Source organism: Neopelma chrysocephalum, unplaced genomic scaffold, assembly GCF_003984885.1.
Source record: "Neopelma chrysocephalum unplaced genomic scaffold, ASM398488v2 Primary Assembly neopelma1_22, whole genome shotgun sequence".
Taxonomy (NCBI): Eukaryota; Metazoa; Chordata; class Aves; order Passeriformes; family Pipridae; genus Neopelma; species Neopelma chrysocephalum.
In genome coordinates, this window is record NW_020897689.1 from 5149782 (window position 1) to 5171549 (window position 21768).

General features: G+C 40.0%; 1 protein-coding gene and 1 long non-coding RNA gene across 4 annotated transcripts in view; one reads left to right on the forward strand and one right to left on the reverse strand.

The window, feature by feature from the left end:
• Positions 1–21768, forward strand: part of PAG1 (phosphoprotein membrane anchor with glycosphingolipid microdomains 1) — a 108306-nt gene that overhangs the window by 40899 nt on the left and 45639 nt on the right. Inside the window, exons 1-2 of one of the 3 annotated variants that reach the window (XM_027687835.1) lie at positions 10527–10768; positions 10982–11970. The exons of 1 other annotated variant lie outside the window; for it this stretch is intronic. The gene's annotated coding sequence lies outside the window, so the exon portion shown is untranslated. Of the gene's footprint in view, positions 1–10526; positions 10769–10981; positions 11971–21102; positions 21287–21768 lie in introns of those variants that run through there. One more of the 3 variants, XM_027687751.1, reaches the window with a different exon arrangement.
• Positions 5307–10444, reverse strand: LOC113969849. Its single transcript, XR_003534958.1, has 2 exons — positions 10207–10444; positions 5307–6170 (listed from the first exon to the last, which is right to left on the reverse strand). It is a non-coding gene; the product is annotated as an uncharacterized LOC113969849 (long non-coding RNA).

Here is a 21768-nt window from a genome sequence, read left to right on the forward strand (position 1 = left end):
TGAAATAATCTAATAATATTTAATGATTTGTCTGATTCTTAGAAACAGTTTCTTGTGCTTGTAGATGCTAATTGCATGAGGAGATCTCTGTACTTTGTGTGGGCAAAGTTATATTTGTGTTGCAGTGTTTGTTGTATTCATGCCAAAAAACCCCAACCATAAAACCTCATTAAGTTCTGATCCTTCAAACGTGCATGCGCTTAACTTGACTGCTCAAATAATGTTGCTTTGGCAGTGTTGATTTCAATACTTTGATCATGAAATGTCTAATGTAAGGTGGTGGTGGTGGTAAATTAGTACAGCAGTAGTGTTGATCTGTATAAACAGTCATTAATGAGTACATGTTGCACCCTTCCCTGGAGGCAGAAAACCATGTTTCTGCTGAGTTGATGAGTAAAATTAATATTTGCTCACCAAAGATACTGTCTTGAGATCCAGTTTGCTGCTGCTATCTTATCCCAAACTCAGACTTCAGAGTGACTGTTTTTGTACTTTGTTGTACACAGATTTCTCTGGTTGTTCAGGCTTTTACTCCCATTTGCTGTATGTTAGCCGCAACACTTTTGGCTCAGTTCCCTGAGCTAGACTTGGGATAGCACAAAGACATTTATAAAGGTAAACAAGAGTATTGTTTGAGTGTCTTTACAAACAACAGAAGATAGTTTGTTTGCCCAGTGGAAGAGGAATGCTTACTATCTAGCAAGGAAGGAAAAATACTTTCCCTTCAAGCTTTATAGAGTAGAAAAAAATGACTGCAGCTTAAAGCTGACTGGAGCCCGTGAACCTCTAATGTTAGATACCAGCCAATCTTCAGCTGAGGTTTTGGTATACAAAAGAAGAGCCCTGGGATCTAGCAGGGGAAGGGCTAAGGTAAGATTAAGAGAGAAATATGGGAATAAAAATGAAAATCTATATAAAATGCATGAAGGGTGGGGAAACGATATCAACAAGGAGATGACAAGGGTGGACTTCTCTGTTGCTCTGAAGGGTGTCTGGCAAACACTGCACCTGACAGCATTTCATATGCATTTCTGCCTGGCCAAGATCTCATTTTTAATTATAACTAGGTGTTTGAATTTCTTCTGCACTATTCTTGTGTGAAGTTCTTCCTGCATTGGTTTTCATGTTTATTTTCTCAAAGGAGAAAAAAATTTGCAGACTCCCCAGATATTCTAAGAAGAAAAGCCAGCCGTTTATTTAAGCTGGCTTTCAATATTCAGAAAGTTGCCTCCACAAGAAAATGCTAATGTTTGGCTTTGGGCTTTCCTGGGAACACAAATAAACTGCTGTTTATTTTTTGTCTTTGGAGATTTTGTAGGTGTTTTTATTTCTTCCTTGTTCTTTTAAGCCTTTCTTTCTACTTATCCAGCATCTCACATAACTTTGATATTTATCTTTGCAATAGAGTAATTTACATGAAGATATGCAGGGGTTTGAGAATGTTTTCTTTACCGGTAGACAGAATAGGAAGTTAAAAATCATCTGTTTTCCATTCAGTATCTATTTTGCAGTGCACTTAGAAAGAGACATATGCTGCTGCATGTGTGATGAGGCTAATTCTGTCTTTGCCTTAGTGGAGTTGTTCACACTGAGCTTGCATTCTCATGAATTAAATAAGAAATTAGGAGTTCGGGTTCATGGTGGGCTCTCAGGAGTCTGCTTTGTTAGAGCTCTGTGAAACTCACCCGCCCTCCAGGCCCCACCAACCTTCTGCTGCCACTGTGCTCTGTTTCTTGCGGGTCATCCATGGGAAGCTAGGGGTGATTGAAGACTTCAGGAGGCTCCAGCACTGCTTTGGCCTTGCTGTGAAATTAAAATTGAGTCTTGGTAAAGTGACAAAATCTTGTATAGGCCAGACCATGCCAGTCTCCCCAGAGTTTTGTTTTCTGAGGCTCCTGGAGGCATTCTCATTAACTTTGTGCATCAAGGACTTGTGGAAATAGAGGAGCTGTAAAGGTGAATTTTTGAGTGAGGAAGTTCATCCTTCATTCTACAGCATTTGGAGATTATCAAAGTCAGGGATATTGCTGAGGGTGGCTGTGGCCAACCACATGGTCAGCTGACCATCCGCATCTGAGCCTTGGTGAATGGCATTGAAGGATTTCTTTTTAATGAGCATGTTAAACATGGGACAAATTCCATTTTAGTACAGTCATTTAAAGTCATTTGTGATACAGATGATTTATTGGCAAATGAGGTGTTAGGTCTACCATAATCTGGGGCTCATCCAAGTTTCCATTCCTCTAAATACAACTGATCTAAGTAATGGTTCAGCTGTGCACAGTGCTCTTCAGTACTTTAATGCAGATGAGCTGTTCTGACTGTAATGACGAGTGCAATAGCTAAAACTCCTATACAGTAATAACAAAATGTGCCTGCCATCATCTCCTTAAAAATCTCTGAAATCCCAGTGTGGTTGGCTGTTACTTTAATCCACTGCAAGTGGAAATGGCTTAAAACAGACACAGATCTCAAAGTTTCCCATGGGCATTTTTAATGGAGAATATAGTCTTAGTATTGAATATCTGAAAATATCACAAAAATTTATTTCAAAAAATAATGAAAAATAAGCAAAAAACCTAAGTTAGTACCAAGGAAAAGAAACTAAGTCTTGAATAAAACCTGCTATAATGAAGCCTATCATATTTTATACAGTAATCACAGTGAATAAAATATTCTGACAAAATTTTCTAGATCAGGTAGTTCACCATGCACTGGTATGTTAACAAAGATGCTCATCCCAGCTTTACTAAAGTAAGGACAATAAAATTCTAGTAGAAACTAAATGTGTTGTGCATGTACAGGAGAAATGTCTATCGTAAGATTACATTGCAGTTAGGTTCATGATGACCTGTCTTTTCTTTTTGCTTTGATTTTCCCCTGGCTTGTAGTTACTGAAGTCCCCAAGGATTACAGGGACAGAATGCCTAAAAGTGCTCTTTAATGCTTGACGGCATGGCTCTGACAGTGTTAGACACACATTTTAAACACAGTAACAACTGAAGTATAATGCTGTACACAGTGTAGAGGGTTTACAGAAGAGGCGAATACAGATTTTGCAGCTTATGATGGAGAGTCTTTGATATAGCACTTTCAAAAATTAGATTAGGGTGTATATCATTTAAAACTCTTTTTCAGTTGGGCTGTAAATTTAATGGTAAGGTTTGTTTGAAATGAGCTCTTGTGGTCTGCAAGGAAGAAAATCAATCGGGGTTCACCTTATCATTTTTCTCTATCCTTGGTAGGGATGCAATTAAATTCAGTCTGAAAGGTCACAGTGTGGGTTATACATTAACCTCACGCTAACCCTATGTATGATACTGCCACTGAGAATGAGTTAATAAAGATATCAGTTGGAGCTGCACATTTGTTCTCTTTTTTTCAAACATATCTGTGTTCACGCACACTTCTAATTAGGTCTTTTTGCATAATATTAGCAGATATCCAGAATATTTGCAGGGTTGTTAATTAGGTTGTAGGCTAGTGTACACTGAAATGTACGGTGGAGTTCCACAGTTGGTGGCCAAACCCACTTAAACTCATTTGCTGAAGTTCATGTTAATGCAGGGATATATGTCAGTGAGACAAGGCTTTGTTTTATTTCCACACTATGATGATGTTTAAAACAGCAGCTGCAGAAAGTGGGTTTAATTTCAAAGTGCAGTACAGTTTCTGAATGCCATTTGCATTATACACATTTGCTCCAGATGACAGAAATTAAATTTCTTATTGAGAATTGGGCAAGTACTTTGGTGTTGAAGAGACTCTTGACCTTTTTAACCTATTAAATTAAGTTATGGGGAGGTATTTGATTTTAGGTTTGATTTGTGAGGCCTTTTTAAAAGGAACCATGTTTTCCATATTAGCTATTAAAGAAAAGCAGTGCAGTGCAACATTAAGAACAGCAATGCAGTTTCAGAGGCAAGGTAGAGAGACATAATAATACAGCACTTCTTTTCCAGAGACTAGCAACGAGAGCTCAACAAATTTTACTTCTAAAAACATTTCTGCTCCTCCCTGGAAAGCCATTTATTGTTACATGAGATTGCAGAATTTCTAATGAATGTATTGAACAATGGGGCACGAGAATGAGAAATATAAAATGTATACTTCAGATTATGAGATAGTGCCAGGGGAAGTGAATTTTGGAAAGTAACAACCTGTCAGGACAGCCTCTAAAGTATGTAATATTTTAGAACAAATGTTGAACAAGTTAATAAACTCAGGGAAGCAAATGGAAAATGGGATAAAATGAAAAATTATTAATAAATATTTTTGTGCCAAGGGTAGCTGTTTCATCTTCTTCAGTTCTGTTGCTGAATAAAAGCAATAGGTGTGGTCCATCTCAATTTTCATAAATTTGAATGTGGTGCCCACATGGAGGATTCTCAGTATGGTAAGAGAAAAAGGAAATTTATAAAAGCAATTTTAAATAGGTAGAGAATTTAATAAAGAGATGTCAATATTTGTCTTGAAATGTGAGTGTTGGGCCAAAGGGAGCCTGCTAATTAAATCCTCAGAGGAGATGAAACATGTTTAGTATTTTCCTATCATTGTCATAAATAAGCAGTAGAATGCTTATGAATTTGACAAGCAACAGAATTCTTATGAATTTACAGGTGACTCAAAGGTAAGAGTCCCTGACACTTCAGAAGAGGATCATAGCATCATATGAAAAGGGTTACGTTTTCTTCTGGATTGGTATGATACGTATGGCATGAAATGTAATTGTGCAAAGTACAAGGCCATGCTTTTTCCTATGGGTAAAGCTAGGCCAGGCAAAAAAATACAGCTTCTGATTATCTCTGAGGTTCGTGAACAGCCTTTTGCAGGTGTAGCAGAGGTAAAAATAAAGGGCATCTCTAGGATGGAGCATCATGGGGTTCATGGAAGGTACTCAGGAGTTCCCTTGCAGTCCTGTGCTCCTGTATTTGTCTGAGGTGTTTCTCATGAGGAATTGGATGTGCATGTGCCTCTCTATGTGTGGATGTTTTAATTAAATTGCTAGCTGCTTCCATGTGTTTGAAGCATTTCCCAGTGGTGTATGTGTCTATGTGCTGCAAGCAGTGGGAAGGATGATGTGTTCTTATGCACACAGCTGCAGCACAGCAGGAAAGGGGAAGACTTAAGAGGCAGCAAACTCTGCAACTCCTGAAGGGATGGTTGTCAGTCACATCGGCTTATCCCAGGTCCTTCGCTGCTGTGGGAATGTGCTGAATTTCTGCTCCTCTTGGGATGATCAGCAATCACTGCTCATGAGCACAACCTAAATATTGACCTGCCTGCAGAGAAATAGGAAAACTCCCTTTCTACAGCACATAGGTTTTACTCTTGGAAGAGTACTTGTGCTGTGAACAAAACTTCACAGAATCACGGGAGGGCTGAGGTAGGAACAGACCTCTGAAAGTCATCTGGTCCAGCCCCCCTTGTTCAGGCAGAGCCACCTAGAGCTGGTTCACCAGACTTTTGAATATCTTCAGGGAGAGAGCCTCTACTACTTGTGGAAGTTTCTCTGTAGAACTGTGTTGAAATCATGCAGACAGACATTAGATGGGAAGATTCCAATTGCAGGAATGTTTCTGGTTGGAATGAGGTTTAGGTATCTGAAGCGCAGGAGACAAGAGATAGATGAGTCCTGATGGTGAGGTAAATGCCGCGTCCAACATTTTTGTAGTTCCCAAAGGCAAGCTGGAGTTCTTAAATTGATTGTTTGGTCAAGTTGACTTTCCATGGCAGGCACACTATGAGTAAATACCAGCTCTGCTGTGCCACCTTCTGTCAGCTCATACTGCCAAGGGCAGGCATATACAGGTACCCTTAGGTACTGTCTTTGTGCCATAAGTCCTCTGAGAAAAGCACGACTTCTCTGCTGCTTCAATGCTGCCATTGGGAGAGGACCTTGGATGCATGAAGGAGGGAGCTCGAGCATGAGAGGAGGATGTAGTGAGTGGTTTGCTGAGCACCAGGGCCAGCCCACAGCCATACAGGCAGGCCCGGAGCAGGAGGTCAGCACTAGGGCCATGTTTGTGGTGCTTGGGTTGGGTCAGAGCAGGTGCTGCTTCTTCTCTGCTCTTGTGGCTGCTCATCTTCTCTCCTTGCACATGGTTCTTCGAGATTTGTAGGGCTCTGTGGATTTCAGGAGAAAGCATATGTCCTGATTTCTGTTCTCCCTAATCTTGAAAAAGCAGAACTCAAGGTTTCACAGGAAATCCAGACATTAGTTACATATGTGTGTATTAGTACATATGTGTGCTAATGCTCATGTTACCTTAACTGTCACAGAAGGAAAGAGTAGAGGTGACAGTTTATTCTACTTAGAGCACATGAAGCTTGCTTCTTGCATTAGCCATGACAGTGGTTATCAGTAGTGGGTTGTATCCTGAAGCATTTGCTTTTTTTTTTTCTTCATATTATTCTCACCCAGTTTCCATGCTTACATTGTTTACCCTTGACATAAATGATTATTTCTTCCAAATATATTAAACACATTAATCAAATTTTCATGCCTGAAGTAGATTTAATACGCATTTTTAGGAAAGTATTGGACAGATTTCACTGTTGTTATTCCAAGAATTTTTCTTGCTGATTTACTGTGCTTTGAGAATAAGATTGTCTTTTGTGTCAGACGTGCAGCATGGCAAGCCAACAAATGTGAGAATCGAGATTGACTTGATGCTACAGACAAGAATGTGTGATTTTCTTTCTGTCATCTAGTTCTGTTTAATACCAACAGAAATGGCACATCTCCCACTTTCCTGTGAGTAAAGCTTCTGCATTTCTGCAGTGAGTCCCAAAAAGTTTGATTAGGGCTTTCCTCAAGGGGACAGAGGAAGCTGTGGCCCTGTCCACCAAATCCACCACTTCTCTGAGAAAAAGCTGCTTCACAGTACAAATGACTGAAAGGGTATAATTTTATTTTTCATGACATAAAGACATATGAATATGCTCAGGAACCATACACTTCACTGTATAATTTTCTACTTGATTATGCCTTAAAATTGTAGAGCAGTTGTATTATTTTTTATATAGCAGTATCATGAGGGTTCAAGAGTACTTCTTAACCAGCATCGAACTTCAACCTGAACAGTGAGGTTCATGGGTTTATTCACTTAATATCTCTTGATATTCACTGATAATCACTGTCAGCCTTATCTTGAGGAAAGCAGAGAAAAATACAAACTGGTTTGTTCAAACATGAGAAATGAAGTGATGAAGGTCCTCATAAACTCATTACACAAAATGAAGAAAACTGGCCCTGAAGTTCACGTTCTAATTTTTGCTGCAGTTTTGATGTAGTGTGGGAACTATTATGTTCCAGGCAGTAAGAGAATACTTGCTCTTACAGTTAGAAGCCTTATTATTTTTGTATTATTACTATTAGCATCATAATTCTGCCAAATGAAAATGTGTATCCAGACATTACGTGGTCTTCTGCTTTTCACAGTTCATTTTTTTCTGTCTGTCAGTGAGTGCAAGTTCTTTCACCATAATTTGGAACTTCTGAACAGTGTCGACAAACAAATGTCCATTCCCACACTGTTAAACAAGAAATTTGTGGCTATTCTTACCCTTCGGGTGGGCAAGGACCTAAGAAGATTGTATTATAGAAGATTGATTTCTGCTCTTCATCTAAAAAGGAAATCTGTTTCTAATCTGGTTTGGGATGAGAATTCATAGTGACCATCTGCATGAAAATTTTACAGTAATTCAATTTTAAAAAAAAAATCTGGCTCAAAATCTCAGCCACTTTCCCCCTCCCCTCCCCTCCCCGAATAAAGTTTCCTAGTTTGGCATCTCAGGGAAGAGCATCTGCTTCAAAGATGTCTTTGGAAGTTCTGAGTTATTAGTCCTTCCCTTTTTAAACACGTTTTTCCATTATGCTGCCTCATATAGCCAGTAAGAAGTTTCCAGCTGTTATGGGCAAGCTCCATAGTGTAGACATTGTCTAGTTTCATCTGACTTCACCAGAAATATGACCACGCTTCACTCCATAATATGAATGTCTTTTTTCATCTTTTTCCCTAAAAAATAAATTTGACATTGTGATTTTCATTCATTATTCACAGTTTTGACAGAATCTTTCTACTAAAAATGATCATGCCTCACATTTCAGCCTATTAAAAAGAAAATTACAACAGAGTCAGACAGAAGGCTGGTAATACTTAGAAAGTCCAGTCTGCGCTTACATTTTTCATTATGATTGACAACCTGTTTAGAAATTCTCTGTATGTAAGTTCCAGCCCAGATTTTCAGTAGTCTCAATGAATATTTATTGGGATTTGCAAATACTTAGGCTGTATTCTATCCCAACGTGAACTTTTTTCCACTGGCCATTCAAATAGTTATCCTTTATTCACATAAATACTTCAACAAATATTTAACATTCACATTACATTAGATAATGTACTTGCATTCATGTATTATATTGACATTAATCTCAATATAAATGTAAAATGTTGATTGCTTGTGCTTTGATATTCTCACTGCAGCACTGTATTAGGTTAAGGATGCTACTGGGTATCAGAGGGGACCACTGTTCCCAAAACTCTTTGACCTGGTTCACTACAAGAAAGCAGTTAAAAGCCAACATGGAGATGAAAATATCTTTCACAGCTGTGACAACACAAAATATGTTACTGCTTTGTGTGAAAATGAGCAGAGACAATTTAAACTCTGCATTTGGCCAATTAGTCTTATGGTGTCTTTTCTTTGACAATAAAGATGCTGTTGGCAAAACCTATCCAGAAAGGACAGAGTGGGTATTCCTGCAGAGACTGCCTAGAGGTTTGGGGTGCTTCTGGCATACAGATATTTGTAGCAGATGTTTCCAATTAACTGTAATAATTTTGAAAAATAAATTAACTATCTTCGGGATCTCCTCGATTAATATTGATGTGGCAGCAGTGTCCTCAGCCTGGAAGTACTCACAGTAGCAGTGCTTGGGGTGGACAGGATAAAAAACTTAAAGGTGATGATTTGCCACAAACAGGAAGATCCAGACCGTTGTACAGAGCAGAATGAGGAGAGAACTTTTGTCTCAGTTTTTCTGTATGTCCTGGGCAGTCAGCCCTCAGGACCTGCTGAGGAGCATGGCCTGGCTCCTGAGGCAGTGCCAGGGGACAGTGGCAGTGCCTAATTTCTGCAGGCCTGTGTGGATGGTTGTGTTAAGTCCCTAGGTGACCTTAGTGCCAAAATTAAAGAATGTGTTCCTTGGTTGCTGGTGCTTCTGAGGAGCATAATGTCAGTGGAGACACGTGAGCTCCTCAGGGATCCTGGACCTCTCCATGTGAGGCTGCTTGGTTTGCTCAGAAACATTTCAATGGCATATGGAGAGTTGAACTTGGTGTGGCTGTGCTATGGGACACTAGGGAAAGCATGGATGTTTCTGGTAGATTTTTTCAGGGCTTCAGGACTCTTATTGTGTGCTGCCCACAAACAGATGGGAATCTCTACCATGAAAAAAAATGAAGAAGGTCGAAGAGTCTTTTTCAACTTGTACAGAATTTTATATGGCTTTATTTTAGCATAGTTATGTTTCTTGTCAAGTCCATATTGCTTTATTTGCTTCATTATAGGTGTATTTCTTTTAATACCTATAGCTGCTTAAGTAGTTTTAATTTGAACTTGATGATTTAAATATTTTTTACTTTTTTGAATGTACCTGTATTTTTGCCACTTCTATTTGTTGCCCTCTTCATAGCTTTGTTGCAAGACACATTTAGCTGATATTACCTAGTTCTTTTTACACTCTTAAACTCTTATATTTGTAATTTTTCAGCTCATATTGTAGATTCCTCTTCTTGACAGTGATTGCAATCATCGCTAGTATAATTTCTTTGCTTTTATTTTTGTTCCTTTCAAAAGTTAAAGCCACAAATTAGGTTATTTGAAATAGGCATGCTCTGTTAGAAAATTCCCAATACAGGCTCCACAGACAACAGGAAAGCTGTGGCCTTGTGGAGCTCCTGAGTGTTTACCAGACAGAAGCTGGATCTCACTGGAGAAAGGGAACTGCTGCAAGGTTATCCTGAGGTTTCTGAACTTCTATTTCAATGGAAAGATATTAAATCTTGTTTCAAGGCACTTTTTCCTAAACCATGTCTGGAAAACTACAGCTCCAGCCTAGCGAATCTCAGGTGGCCATCCAGGATATTCACTAAGTATATTCATCTCACTGCTTGTCATTTTAGCACAGATACATCTAACCTGCTTTATGGCGTTGCCTTCATCTTTCCAGAGGCTTGAAGATCCATCTTTTCCCTCTTTAGCTGCCAGACGCTCTTGCAGTGCTCCATGGAATATGAGCCTGCAAGAGATGTTTCCAGACTGACAATGAAGAAATGATGGGCTGGTCCAATGGGCAAAATCAAGTATCCTAAACAACAAGGATCATGCTCATATATTTTTCACATTCAGTTCTCCGAAGCCTCCTCATCTGTAGCGTTTTCAGGGTGTCCTGCTTGTGATGTCACAGAGTCAAGGTTCCAGTTTGGAGTGGTGACCAACTTAGCCATCAAGACCAAAACTTCCTGGCTGGTGTTGCTGCCCCAATGATATGGCTGTTAGCTGTAAAAGCCACTGGGAATTAATCTTCCCTTTCATTCCCATTTATCACTCCTGCCCTTTTATGCAGTGAGAGTATTAGTGCGGTTGCAATGCAGACTCATTCTTTGGGGTCCTGCCTGCTGCTGTCCTTTGACATGAGCCTTCAGTTACTCCATGCTGCTTCTTTTGGCTTCTAGAAACTCAGCTTCACAAACTGTAAAGGGTCTGTGTGATATTTCTTTAGAGAAAGCCCAGCTGACTGTGTATAATCTTAAGCCATGTCATTTTCTGGTACTTTACTTCACATTATCTGCCTGCAGTGGATAATTGTATGCTTAAGAGAGAAAAACTTTAACATTACCAAATAGTTCCTTGCAAGGCTTTTTTAAAAAAATTGTTTGGAAAGCTCATTGTTACCATTTGGGATTGTCTCCAGTTTACTGCCGAGTCAGGAAAACAGAGAAGATAAGGTCTCTGCAGTGATATGAAACCTTCACGTTGCACGTGTGCAGTTTGTTTTCACACTTTCATCTGCCTGTCAGACACTATTAGTGAGAACATAAAATTATATGGAGGGGTAGGGCTGTAGCTTTTGTCTTTTTTATGCTAAGGCAAATTGAGGATAGCAAGATGATGCTGATTCAAAAATAATCATATCTGTAACTCTTTTAGGGCTAGCGCTAAAGTAAGAATGAGATGTGACAAGGGTCTTAAGCAAATGGAAATTGTAAAGCTGAAAACACAAATGTGAAAGATGAATGAATCCTGTGAACTCTCGTCTGTATTGAAAAAGACTATGTCAAGAACGGGGCTTAAATTTTTTTGGCTGCCCACTTGCATGGGACAGAATGTAGTTAAAACAATTAATGTAAAATCTTATTCCTAAGCAGGCATATGTCTGGAGAAATAAAGGACTGACACAGCACCACAGGCTCATGGTGGGTGGAGTGGTGGTGCTCTTGCATGCTGGATCAGGTTCTGGCCTTTTCCACCTGCAGAAAGTGAAAGTGTTTCTAATGATTTCAACAGAGCAATATTGCACAAAGATTTTTATATGAAAAAAATCAGATTGAAAGTGGCAAGCATGATGGGAATACAGTCTTTCAGATTATTTGCTGTGATATCCCCCTTTGTTTTAACCACTTCCTGGCCAGAGTGCAGCAAGAACAAAGCCATGGTCATCTTAAATGATTTTCTAGGCATTTTAAGAGATGCTCTTGCAGCATAGATGAAGCATTAATGTGGCATCGCTTTGGTGTGCCTGGGGGATTTATGTTGTGTTGATTCAGTGATAAATCAAGTAGGTAATATCCAGTGCTGTAAGTGGTACTGCTAACACTGTCAGAGGAGAGGGGCTGGAACAGCTGGCAGGGGAAGGACAGGGATGCAGCTGCAGCAAAGGGGTGGCTGAAGAACAGGTCACAGGTAAGAGCAGTCCTTGAACTGGTCTTATCTTTGTATCTGTGAACAGTGATTTTGCACATAGATTATACTGAGTGGTAAATATGTACTTTGCCTGGAGGCACGACATCAGATGCTTGTCCTTTTATGCCTTTCCCTCTGTTAAATATTTTTATAAAAACCCCAAATAGCACAGTGAGCGTTTTAAATTTTTTTTATAAAGGAGCTATTAGCAATTATCGTTATATCAGTAGGGAGCAACATAAAAGCCAAAGCATTCAATGCCTCCTGTGCTTACTTGACGACATTAAATTCTTGCAAAGAATGGCCTCCTATTTAATAAGCAAATTCTAAATTACTTCCAAACTTATTCACATTTTTGCATGAAGCTGCTCTTGTGTTTTATGAACTTATGACCAAGCAAAATAACTTTTGTTTTATCAGGATTTGGAATTAATTGAAAGACTGAACTTAAAAAAAAAAACAAACAAAAAAAGCTACTTGATGAAGAGGGGCAAGGAGATTTCTCTGTGTGTACAAGGCCTGTAATTTTTGAAAGTGTATCTGCCAGCCCAGTTATATCTCTGTGCTTACAAGATTTCTTGGAGAAGATCTGTGTATGACTGGTATTTGACATTCTTAATGTCTGTGTTTTAGTTTTGAAGGGGCTACACATATGAAATAACCCACCACAATTTGAGTTTACTTCCTCTATGTTCTATAAAATTAGGAAAGTAAAAAAAAATGAAGAGACCTGCATTAACTGGCCCAGTTGGGATTATCGGCTGAGATGCTTCCAGTGGCAGGGTGCAGTGATTGGTTTTCCAGGGCATGCTTTCCAAGTTGATGTTTTCAGGAGATTTGTCTGAGCAAAGATTTAGGCTTTGACTTACTGTGATTTTTGGTGTCTTAATACAGAGAGGATGCTGACAGTCACCCTAAAAATCAGATTTTAAAAGTGATGGAAAAAGGGAATGAATATTTTGTCTTTCCCTTCCTCAGATAGTAAAAGGAAAGGTGGGGAGGGTACATTATAATTTATTGAACATTATTCCTGAAACACTTCAGAGAAGGTAAGGCTTTCCTAAACATATATTACATGATGAATTTGTTTCCTCTGCCCCACTGATTTCAAATGAAGTGCTTGTCCTGCTTGCAGTGTGTAAGGCACACTTACCTTTTCCCTGGCTGTAATGTGAGCAGCGCTTTGCTGCCTGGATTCCCACGGCAGCAGCAAGCAATCTTGTCTGCAGTTATGATGCTCTTCATCGTCATGGGCCTGTCACTGGTATCTCAGAGGCAGCAGTCAGGGTCCTGGTGGTGAAGCTCGCAGATGGCTGCAGCTGCTCCAATGTGGAGCGAGGAATGTACACGAAAAAGGAGAAAAAACGTAATATAATCCATTGACAACTGTTAGGAAGGAAAAAAGCTAGGGTAGATGTATTTTAGTAGAACAAAAGCTATTTATACAAAGCCACCTTCTGTGGTGCAATAACTGATGGCTATAAAACAGGGTGACCCCTGGAGGTCAAGGGCCTTGGTGGATGGAGGGCAATGGAGGTGGAGAATGCCAGGCTTTCTCCCTGCTCTGCCACAACACACAGCACCCCAGGAACACTTCCCATCTGTGGGAGAGGTGCTGGAAGGACTGCTGCCCGCTGGCTGCCCAGCCACTGCTTTCTCCACAGTCAAGGGAAGAAAGCTCTGGGAAAGCCAGGCTCTTGGAAGGGGGGGTGGGGTGTATGCTTTGGACAGGGGGAAGCACATGGGGGCTTCTTTTCTTGTTCCTCTCCCCTCCGGCTAGCATAAAATGTTCTTCTCACGTCCCTGTCTGTCCATCTGGCTGCTTTGGTGTGGGAGAAAACACATACTGAAACCCATACAATTCCCATGGATTTAATGCAAATTCCAAAGCAGAATTTCAGGATTTGGTTAAGTGTGGGATTTTTCTAAAAGGCTAATATAATCCTCTGCAGTGTGCGATTACATCTCATGGCAAAGCTTGCTTGATTAAGCAAATCCTATTTCTGATCTGTTTTAGGATTTTATGCTAGCATCTCTCCCAGTTCAATGAGTTGGCATAGGCAATACTGTTTCCTGTCTTCTCCACTGTATTTTGTCCAGCATGGAGTCTGGAGGTGGGGAATAGGCTTCTAACACTCTGGTCATCACTTATTTAAATAAAAGAGGTTGCTTTCAAAGACTAAAAAAAAATCTTGTCATCCACAAGTTAACTGCAGGATTCCCTAAAGATCGTGTTCAGTTCTCGCTGGCAGTGATTAAAAAGGTTTTTTTCCAAAGAGAGATACACAAATGTTCTGGGAAGTCCTCCTTGTTGGGGCACTGGTCAGAGTGGTGATGGTCCACGTTCTCTGTCCATCAGTCCACTCTGCCTGCCACTTCCCATGCACGGCAGGAAGGTGGTAAGTGACGGCACACAAACAGCAGGTACTTTCAAAACTCATCCACTGCAATGGAGGCATTGTGGTAGGGGAAGGCTCGTGAGTGGTGGTCTTCCTCCACTTTGGATTTGGCATCGCCTGCTTTGTTGAGCCGTGGTCCTGTAGAGCCTTGATGTTACCAAGTAAAGTCTCCTGTGCAGATACTGTCTTTCATATACCAAAGTAGAGGCATTCCAAAGGCTGAGCCTCTGCTTGCTAGCTGTAATTGATTCTTGATGCTCAAGATAGTTTTCATTATGTTGTTATTAGTTATTAAAAAAAAAAACAAACCAACTTCTGTCATGGCCTTGTGTGAGCCTTTACAAGCAGACACTTTCAGAGATTTAGGAGAGCCCTGCTGGGCAGACACCTCTGGCCTACTGGGCCACTTCACCCCCAGAAGTGTTTGTTGAAAGTGTTTGTTTAAAGTCAGGGCAGAGTCCAGTTTCTCAGCACCCTTGCATAACCATGGCTTTATCAGACACTTGAAAGATTTGCTCTTTTTAGTTCCTTTTTAATTACTCTCTGAATTCTTTCAGTCTGGCCTTGTGAACCAAACTTGAGTGAGACTTTCAGGTATGTGCCAATCTATCCGTGGCAAGTGTGTCCAAGGGAGAACAAAGTATCAAAGGACAGTATAATATTAGATAAAAAAACAGGTCTGATCTCTCACGGGTAGTGTGGAGTCCAGGCAGAAAGCATAAAATCCCACAACAGTGGCAGAAAGAAGGTAGAAACCCTGTCTCTTGTTCACCTTCTTCAGGAGCGGTATGAATTTGAGGGGCCAGCAGCTTCTCTAGGCTCTGTTTTCTTTTATATGAGTAACATATGTTTTCTTTTATACGAGTAACATATGTTTTCTTTTATACGAGTAACAACTTCGGGCAATGTTGCTAGATTTCAGTCCAGTGCCAAGTGAAGTAGATGCAGAGGCAACCAGTTCCCTGCTCTTTCTTGTGGGATCTTAGGAGGACCACACAAACAACCTTGGTTGCATTAAGAAATGTTTGACATAATTAACTAACTTTATGTTTTCAAGGGAATTGAAGTTGTTCATCTTGTTTTTCCTGCTTTTTAAACAGGTTTTCATTGTGAAAGATACAGTGATAATCAAAGAGACCAAGAACTGTTAGCTGACAGTCTACATTCCATCCTGTTTTTCCTGAAACTAAACTTTGAGTATTAAAGACCATCTCAATCACTGTGGTTAAACAAAAGTTTCTAAGAGTGGTTTCTTTTTCTTTTCTTTTATATTCCTTGTTTTATGAATAAACAAATGCTACAGACACCTTTAGCACTGATTCAATACTTAAATGAGCTTCCACAGTTTCTACAGAGTAGTGGCTGTGGTAAGAGGACTTGTATAGTTTGTGCAGATGCTTGTACAGAGAAAATTACATCCTAATAATTACTTTTCATATAATGCAATTTCCTGAACACAAACAGTTTTGTTTGGTACACTTTTGCTGAGTAGGATGCCACCACTCATCTGGCAAAGCCAGAATAATTCAAACATGTCTGACAGGATCAGGACTTGGAAATGCAAGTCAGCTGTTGGAAGCAGGATGCAGAGCAGTTGTGTATGGTGATGAAGTAGTGACACTGCTTCTCTCTATTGCAGCTTGTCAACAAATGACAGGAGCATGTCATTCTTTGTCTCATATATTTATAATCTCAAACTTAAATCCCCAATTTGTAAATAGATTTGTATCTTCTGTTGGCTGTTTTGCCAATTAGCATAGTGTCACTTCATTTCCAGAACCTCTGCCCACTAGTATCTTATAGTCTGGCCAATTATTTTAAGCATACTTTAATCAGATTTGTTGGTTTGTTTGTTTTTTTTAAAAAATATTCCCTTGTGCATTAGAGTTTAGCAATTTGATTTAGATAATCAGATATTGTCCATATATCCAAATAATTCAGGAGAGTTTCTCATGGTTAGCTATGACAATATAGGATAATGGATTTTTGAAAATTTTTAACCAAATATGAAAACATTTGAATGTTTTAAATCAGAATGATCTTTGACCTGAAATTTAATTAAGGAGTGGAAAATAGGAAAAGTGGGTGGAATCAGGAGAGGATTAAACAAAAAAGGAAATCCCTGTCCATTCAAGATTTTGCTCCTGTTAAATGGTGTAAAAAGTTCTTGTCATATAATAGTTGGGCCTTATAAATGAGATAAATTTGAAAATTAGAAAGAGTGGAAAATGAAAACTTAGTAATTTGATTTCTTTCTTCATTTTTAATAAAAATGAGCAAGCTGCAGGGAAGAATAAAAAGTCGAAGGAAGCACATTTGTAGCCATCCATCTCCTAATGAGTAGCATTAGGAAACCATATGTAAGTATTTAGTCTTGACTGTAACGGATTGAATACATTTGGTCTTGCTGGATGAAACAAGCCCAAATCTATCAAATACTTGGGTGAAAAAACAGTTGAAAATTCTGATTACTGCAAATGGAAACCAAAGAGCCATGCTCAAAGGCTTGATAAATACTGGAAGCAGATGAGGAGAAAGTTTCAGTTCTATTATTAGTGCTAATCAGACAGGTGATAAATAAATTTCCAAATTATATCAGTTATTCTTAAATACTTTGCTGAATGTATAGTAGTTCATAGTTACTATAATGTTGCAAACCAACTTCCATTTAAAAAAAAGATTTAAGAAAATTATTTGCATTCCTGTAGTACAGAATATTGACTTAGATTGTATTGGTACACTTCAAATCTTTGTAAGGCTTTAACTTGACTGCTCTAAGAGAGGGCTTTGGACACATGCTCGGTATGCTAAATTAAAAATCCACATGGCCTAAGTTAGTCAAGAGTTCAACAGCTTTTAGCAGAGAACAGACCATAGACCCAACTGATCTGTGTCCAAGTGAAATACTGCAGATCAATAGCTCAAAATGACATATAGCCCTCTTAGCAGTGGAGACAGTCCAGCCTGTGTGTGTCGTCAGAATGCGCAGGACATGTGCAAGTACCTGGGAAGTACCTTGACAAGCTCCCAGCTAGAGCAAAAGGTGATGCTTGATTGTTATTTTGTGTTTAGCCTCCTGTAGATGGAGAGAACCTGGTACAATCCAGCACTGGGCTCAGGCAGATAGAAGGACCTGATGAGGAGCACATACCAGTGCCATGTAGGGCTACAAATAAAACTGTCACTGGCAGTAATGCTCTTAGAAAGTTAATGCAAGAAGGAATAGCAGTGACAAGTTTGACTGGAAAAACTGTAATTAAGGGGAGTTTAGAATAAGCAGTGTTATCAAATTGGTTTTCATCAACAGCTAATCCAAATTTAACTGAGTTCAGACTTCATTATCACCTGATGCAGGCTGAACGTATCTATCCTTGACTAGTTGGAGATTTGATGTAACACTTAATTAGAGAAGTAATTTACAAGTGTAAGTCTTATCCGTATGGCCAGAGATGTTCATAATTTCCTTAAAGATGTTTGCTTTGTATTTGTAAAGAGTGAATTTACTATCAGGGTATTAGAGTGACAGTGACTAAGTCTTAGCATATTTCATTGAAGAAAGAATCTCTTGGTCTTGTGTTTTCTAAAACTGAATGTTTCGTCCCTCTCTGTTAGTTGTAGATGTAAAGTGGGAATCTGAACATGTGTGTTTTAAAAGCCTGTAAGCAAACCAGATTTTTCAGAATAGCATCATACTGAGAAATCTAATAGTTCTTCTACACTTCCAGAGACACATAACTGCATCTTACTGTCCCCGCCAGAGCGTGTGTGCTGTGCTCCTTCCTCTTGTGTGATTTTACAGAAAAGATCTTCCCTGAAACTTTAATTCTGTGGTTCCCTTAATCCATCCCTGCACTGACCGACAGAACTCTTCTGCCACCTAAACTGCCCTGAGTAATATCCTTGTGGTTTTATACTCTTTGAGAGCTAAAGATGTGTGAGACAGAGGTGAGGGATATCTCAGATGCATGGTGTACATTCAAAGATACTGGAAGTTAATGGAATTATTGTGAAATTACACTAGTGAAAGTGAGGTTATCTTCTGTACTTCTAAAATAATTGTGAGAATAGTCTGAAAGTATTCATTTTTCATTTGGCACTGACAAATAATGGCTGCATCTTTATATGCCACAGATGTGTGAAAAAAATAACACCTTTTAAAAAATTATAATCAAGTAGTATCAGAGAGAAGGATCTCCAAGAAAAAAAAAGTCATTAAACTATGTCATATAAACCACAAATATGTAAAAGAATCTCTGTACTGAATTTCAGTTTTCACATTTGAGTTTGTGTATGCTAAGTACAACATGAGCCCTTAAGTAAAATCCAGAGGTACAAATTTTTAGAGATGAAGTGAGATGGCACAGGCAGGCTGTAGCACTCTCCTCCGCTCCAAACACAAGATTTCCTTGAGAAATAACCATAGTTAATGTTCTCAACTACCTCCAAGCCAAAATATACACTATGTAGTAGAGACCCTACTGATGTTGTGTTGTGGTTTCCAAACATTGTACAGTAAAAGGCGAAAGTGATTCAAGAAGAGTAATGCCAAGGTCCACTGATTCATGTGGACTGGAAACTTAGGAGTAGCCAAAAAGGGAGGAGGAACAAAGCTGGCCTGTAGGACATTGCTCTTGATTATACTTGACCTGTTTTAGTTGAAGTAATGCTGTTTGCCTCTAGCGACAAGCATTTCCTAACGTATTTTACCATTACTAGTTATTGAATGGTGTGTGTAGGCTGGCCCCCGCACAGTTCTCATTTAGGGCATCCTTTTGACTCTAAATAACTGCCTCAGCAGTGGTTTTTAAAGGATAGTGGTATATGGAGTTTTGAGATTACTTATGTACTTTGCAAAAAGAGATCCATCAGCTGGGATACTGACCCTGGAAGCTACCCTGGAATATGTTTTAGATGTTTACAATGTTCTGCCAAAGAACATCTGATTTTGTTTATTGCCACTGAGTGGTGGGGGCTCTGCTGATATAAATCAATCCTGATCCTGCTTAAGTCCATTTGACAAGATGCTTAAGACAAATAACTTGATCTTATTAATAGATAAAAGGAAACAGTATCCTTAAGAACTGTTACTAAAGCATAAAATTAGAAGCGGTGGTTGCTCATTTAGAGCTCTCCTTTATCAATGTAATTTTTAGTACAAGATGGAAAGTTTTACTGGTCTGTTACTATCCAGACACTGGATAGTAGTGCTCAGTTATCCTGAAAATTATGTTGGAGTTTGGCCTCAGTGAAATGCTTTGAAACAAAATATTTTAAAAAATGTTTATTAATTCCCTCTAGAAATCTCCCTCTTTGCTGTCTCACGGTACAAATTCATATGTGTTAATTTGGAAGTGGCATATCTGTGATTGTTCATTACTCAGGATAACCCTTGCCAAGTCCCCAAAACTTTAGGAGCAAAAGAGAGTCCTGAGAGCTGGGGGAGAAGTGATGGCTGCCTGGCCCTGATGATCACCTCAAGCCTGATCCGGTAGGACTGGCTAAAAGGGTGAGATAGGGCCCCTGGAGGATTGCCAGCAAGTCACCAATTAATACTAATTGCATGGGAAATTACTGTAAGGCTGCGATGGTTCATCAGGGACCTGGAATCAGTTCATAGCTGTGCTGCACCCAAGGGCTGTGTGTCCCTTGGTATTTGCTTCAAGAAGAAAGCACATTGTTGCTTGCTGCTCCATTCAGTTGCAATCTTTTAAGACCAGAACTATAATTAATGTGGAGGAATGTGAAAGAGCTCATCTGTCGTGGAGCTTGGCTTGGGAATATATGAGTTAAACTGTAGTACTCTAATAGGGTTCAGCCAGACCAGATTGCTTCTCATTTTCTGATAGGAAAGAAAACAAAGCTGAAGTTGCACAAAATATATGCACGATAGTCCTTTCAAAACAAGAAAACTATGGACATCTGATTTTAAAAGAACTTTCAGCTTTGCCTCACTGATTTCCAAGGAAAGCTTTGCAGAAAACTGAGCTTTGAGGTGCTGCTATCATCTCCTCTTCCTAGTGACAGCTGTAAACATCTGCTGAGGATGTCATTCATTGTCTCCTCTTATAGTTGCTCATTAAATTCATGAAGCACCGTGCCTCCTTGAAAATTAAACTGGTAATACTGTGGGTCGGGAGTGAACAGCCAGCGTGCTCAGGGGCTGTCGAGTGTGGTTACCGAGAGGTCGAGAGCAGCTGCTGCTTCTGTGCTCTGTCCCGGGCATCGCGTCCAGGCAGGGAGAGGCGCTTTCCCGGGCAGTTCGGTGAGGAAGGTGGCAGCAGGTGGGGTGGGCAGGGCACGCTGCTGTGTCAGCGGGCGGCGATCTCGCCTCTTCGTCCTGCTTTCGAAAAGGCAGACAAGGCTTCCAAGTCCCAAATTGCATTTCATGTAACTCCTCCCCTATTTCGGCTGCTTGCTCATGCAGCCACCCACAGATTTGAAACAAAAATGTGCGAAGCGAGGCAGGGAGCCCTCTCGGCAGTGCAGATTCCATCTCCCCTCTCGGCGCCGGGGTGCCCGTCGTGCACTGACACCGTCTCACTCCTGAAGAGAATGAAGCCTTGGCTAATCACAAATACATAAGCATTTTTCTCCCATCCGTTCTCATCACCCTGTACTCCAAGAAGAAAAAGAAGATAAAAAAAAAGCGCGGGTCTGTGGATGAGCGTGTCTTTGTGGCACTGCTCATTCGGCGGGCTGACAGAGGCGGCATTGTTCGCAAGCTGTGCCCGGCTTGGCAGCCGGAGAAGGTGGATCTGCGCCGCGCATACGGAATCGGTGAGCGGTCGGGGACAGGGGTCGAGAAACTCTTGCGAGCTGCCTTAGCGACCGCAGGGAGTTCCAGAGCACCACTGATAGCTTCTCCTGGTGTCTTCTGCCCAATGCGAACTCGGATGAGGAGTCCTTGTTAATCAGAGGTAATGTTTTTATCTTTAGAGGAGCGTGGTAGAGATTGCTGCTATTCGGTTATTAATTAAAATAAGGGTGATACCACAGAGAGAAAAGTTGTGAAGTCTGCTGTACTTCTTAGGAGAATAAAGCTTCATGGTGGCATTGTGCTGCAGCTGAGGGTTGTTAAAGTTTGTCTGTTTCCCTTTATGTGAGCGTAGTTTGCATTACCAGTAATGAGAAAATCTGTATGTGTTCCTATCAGAGGCTGAAAAGGCCATTTAGTCTCCTTCTCCATCTTTCTTACTTTTTAAACCAGAAGTTGCTGTGTATATGCAATATTAAATTAATTTTGCTAATAGAAATACATCCACATATACCTATGAGGCAACGTAAATACTTCTTCCTATTACCAGAGACAACTTCTCACCCCTCAAGGCACTCTCTGGGGCACCAAGCATCCTGTACAGTAGTAAAAATTTAACATTTGCTCTACACAGCGCAGCAGAAA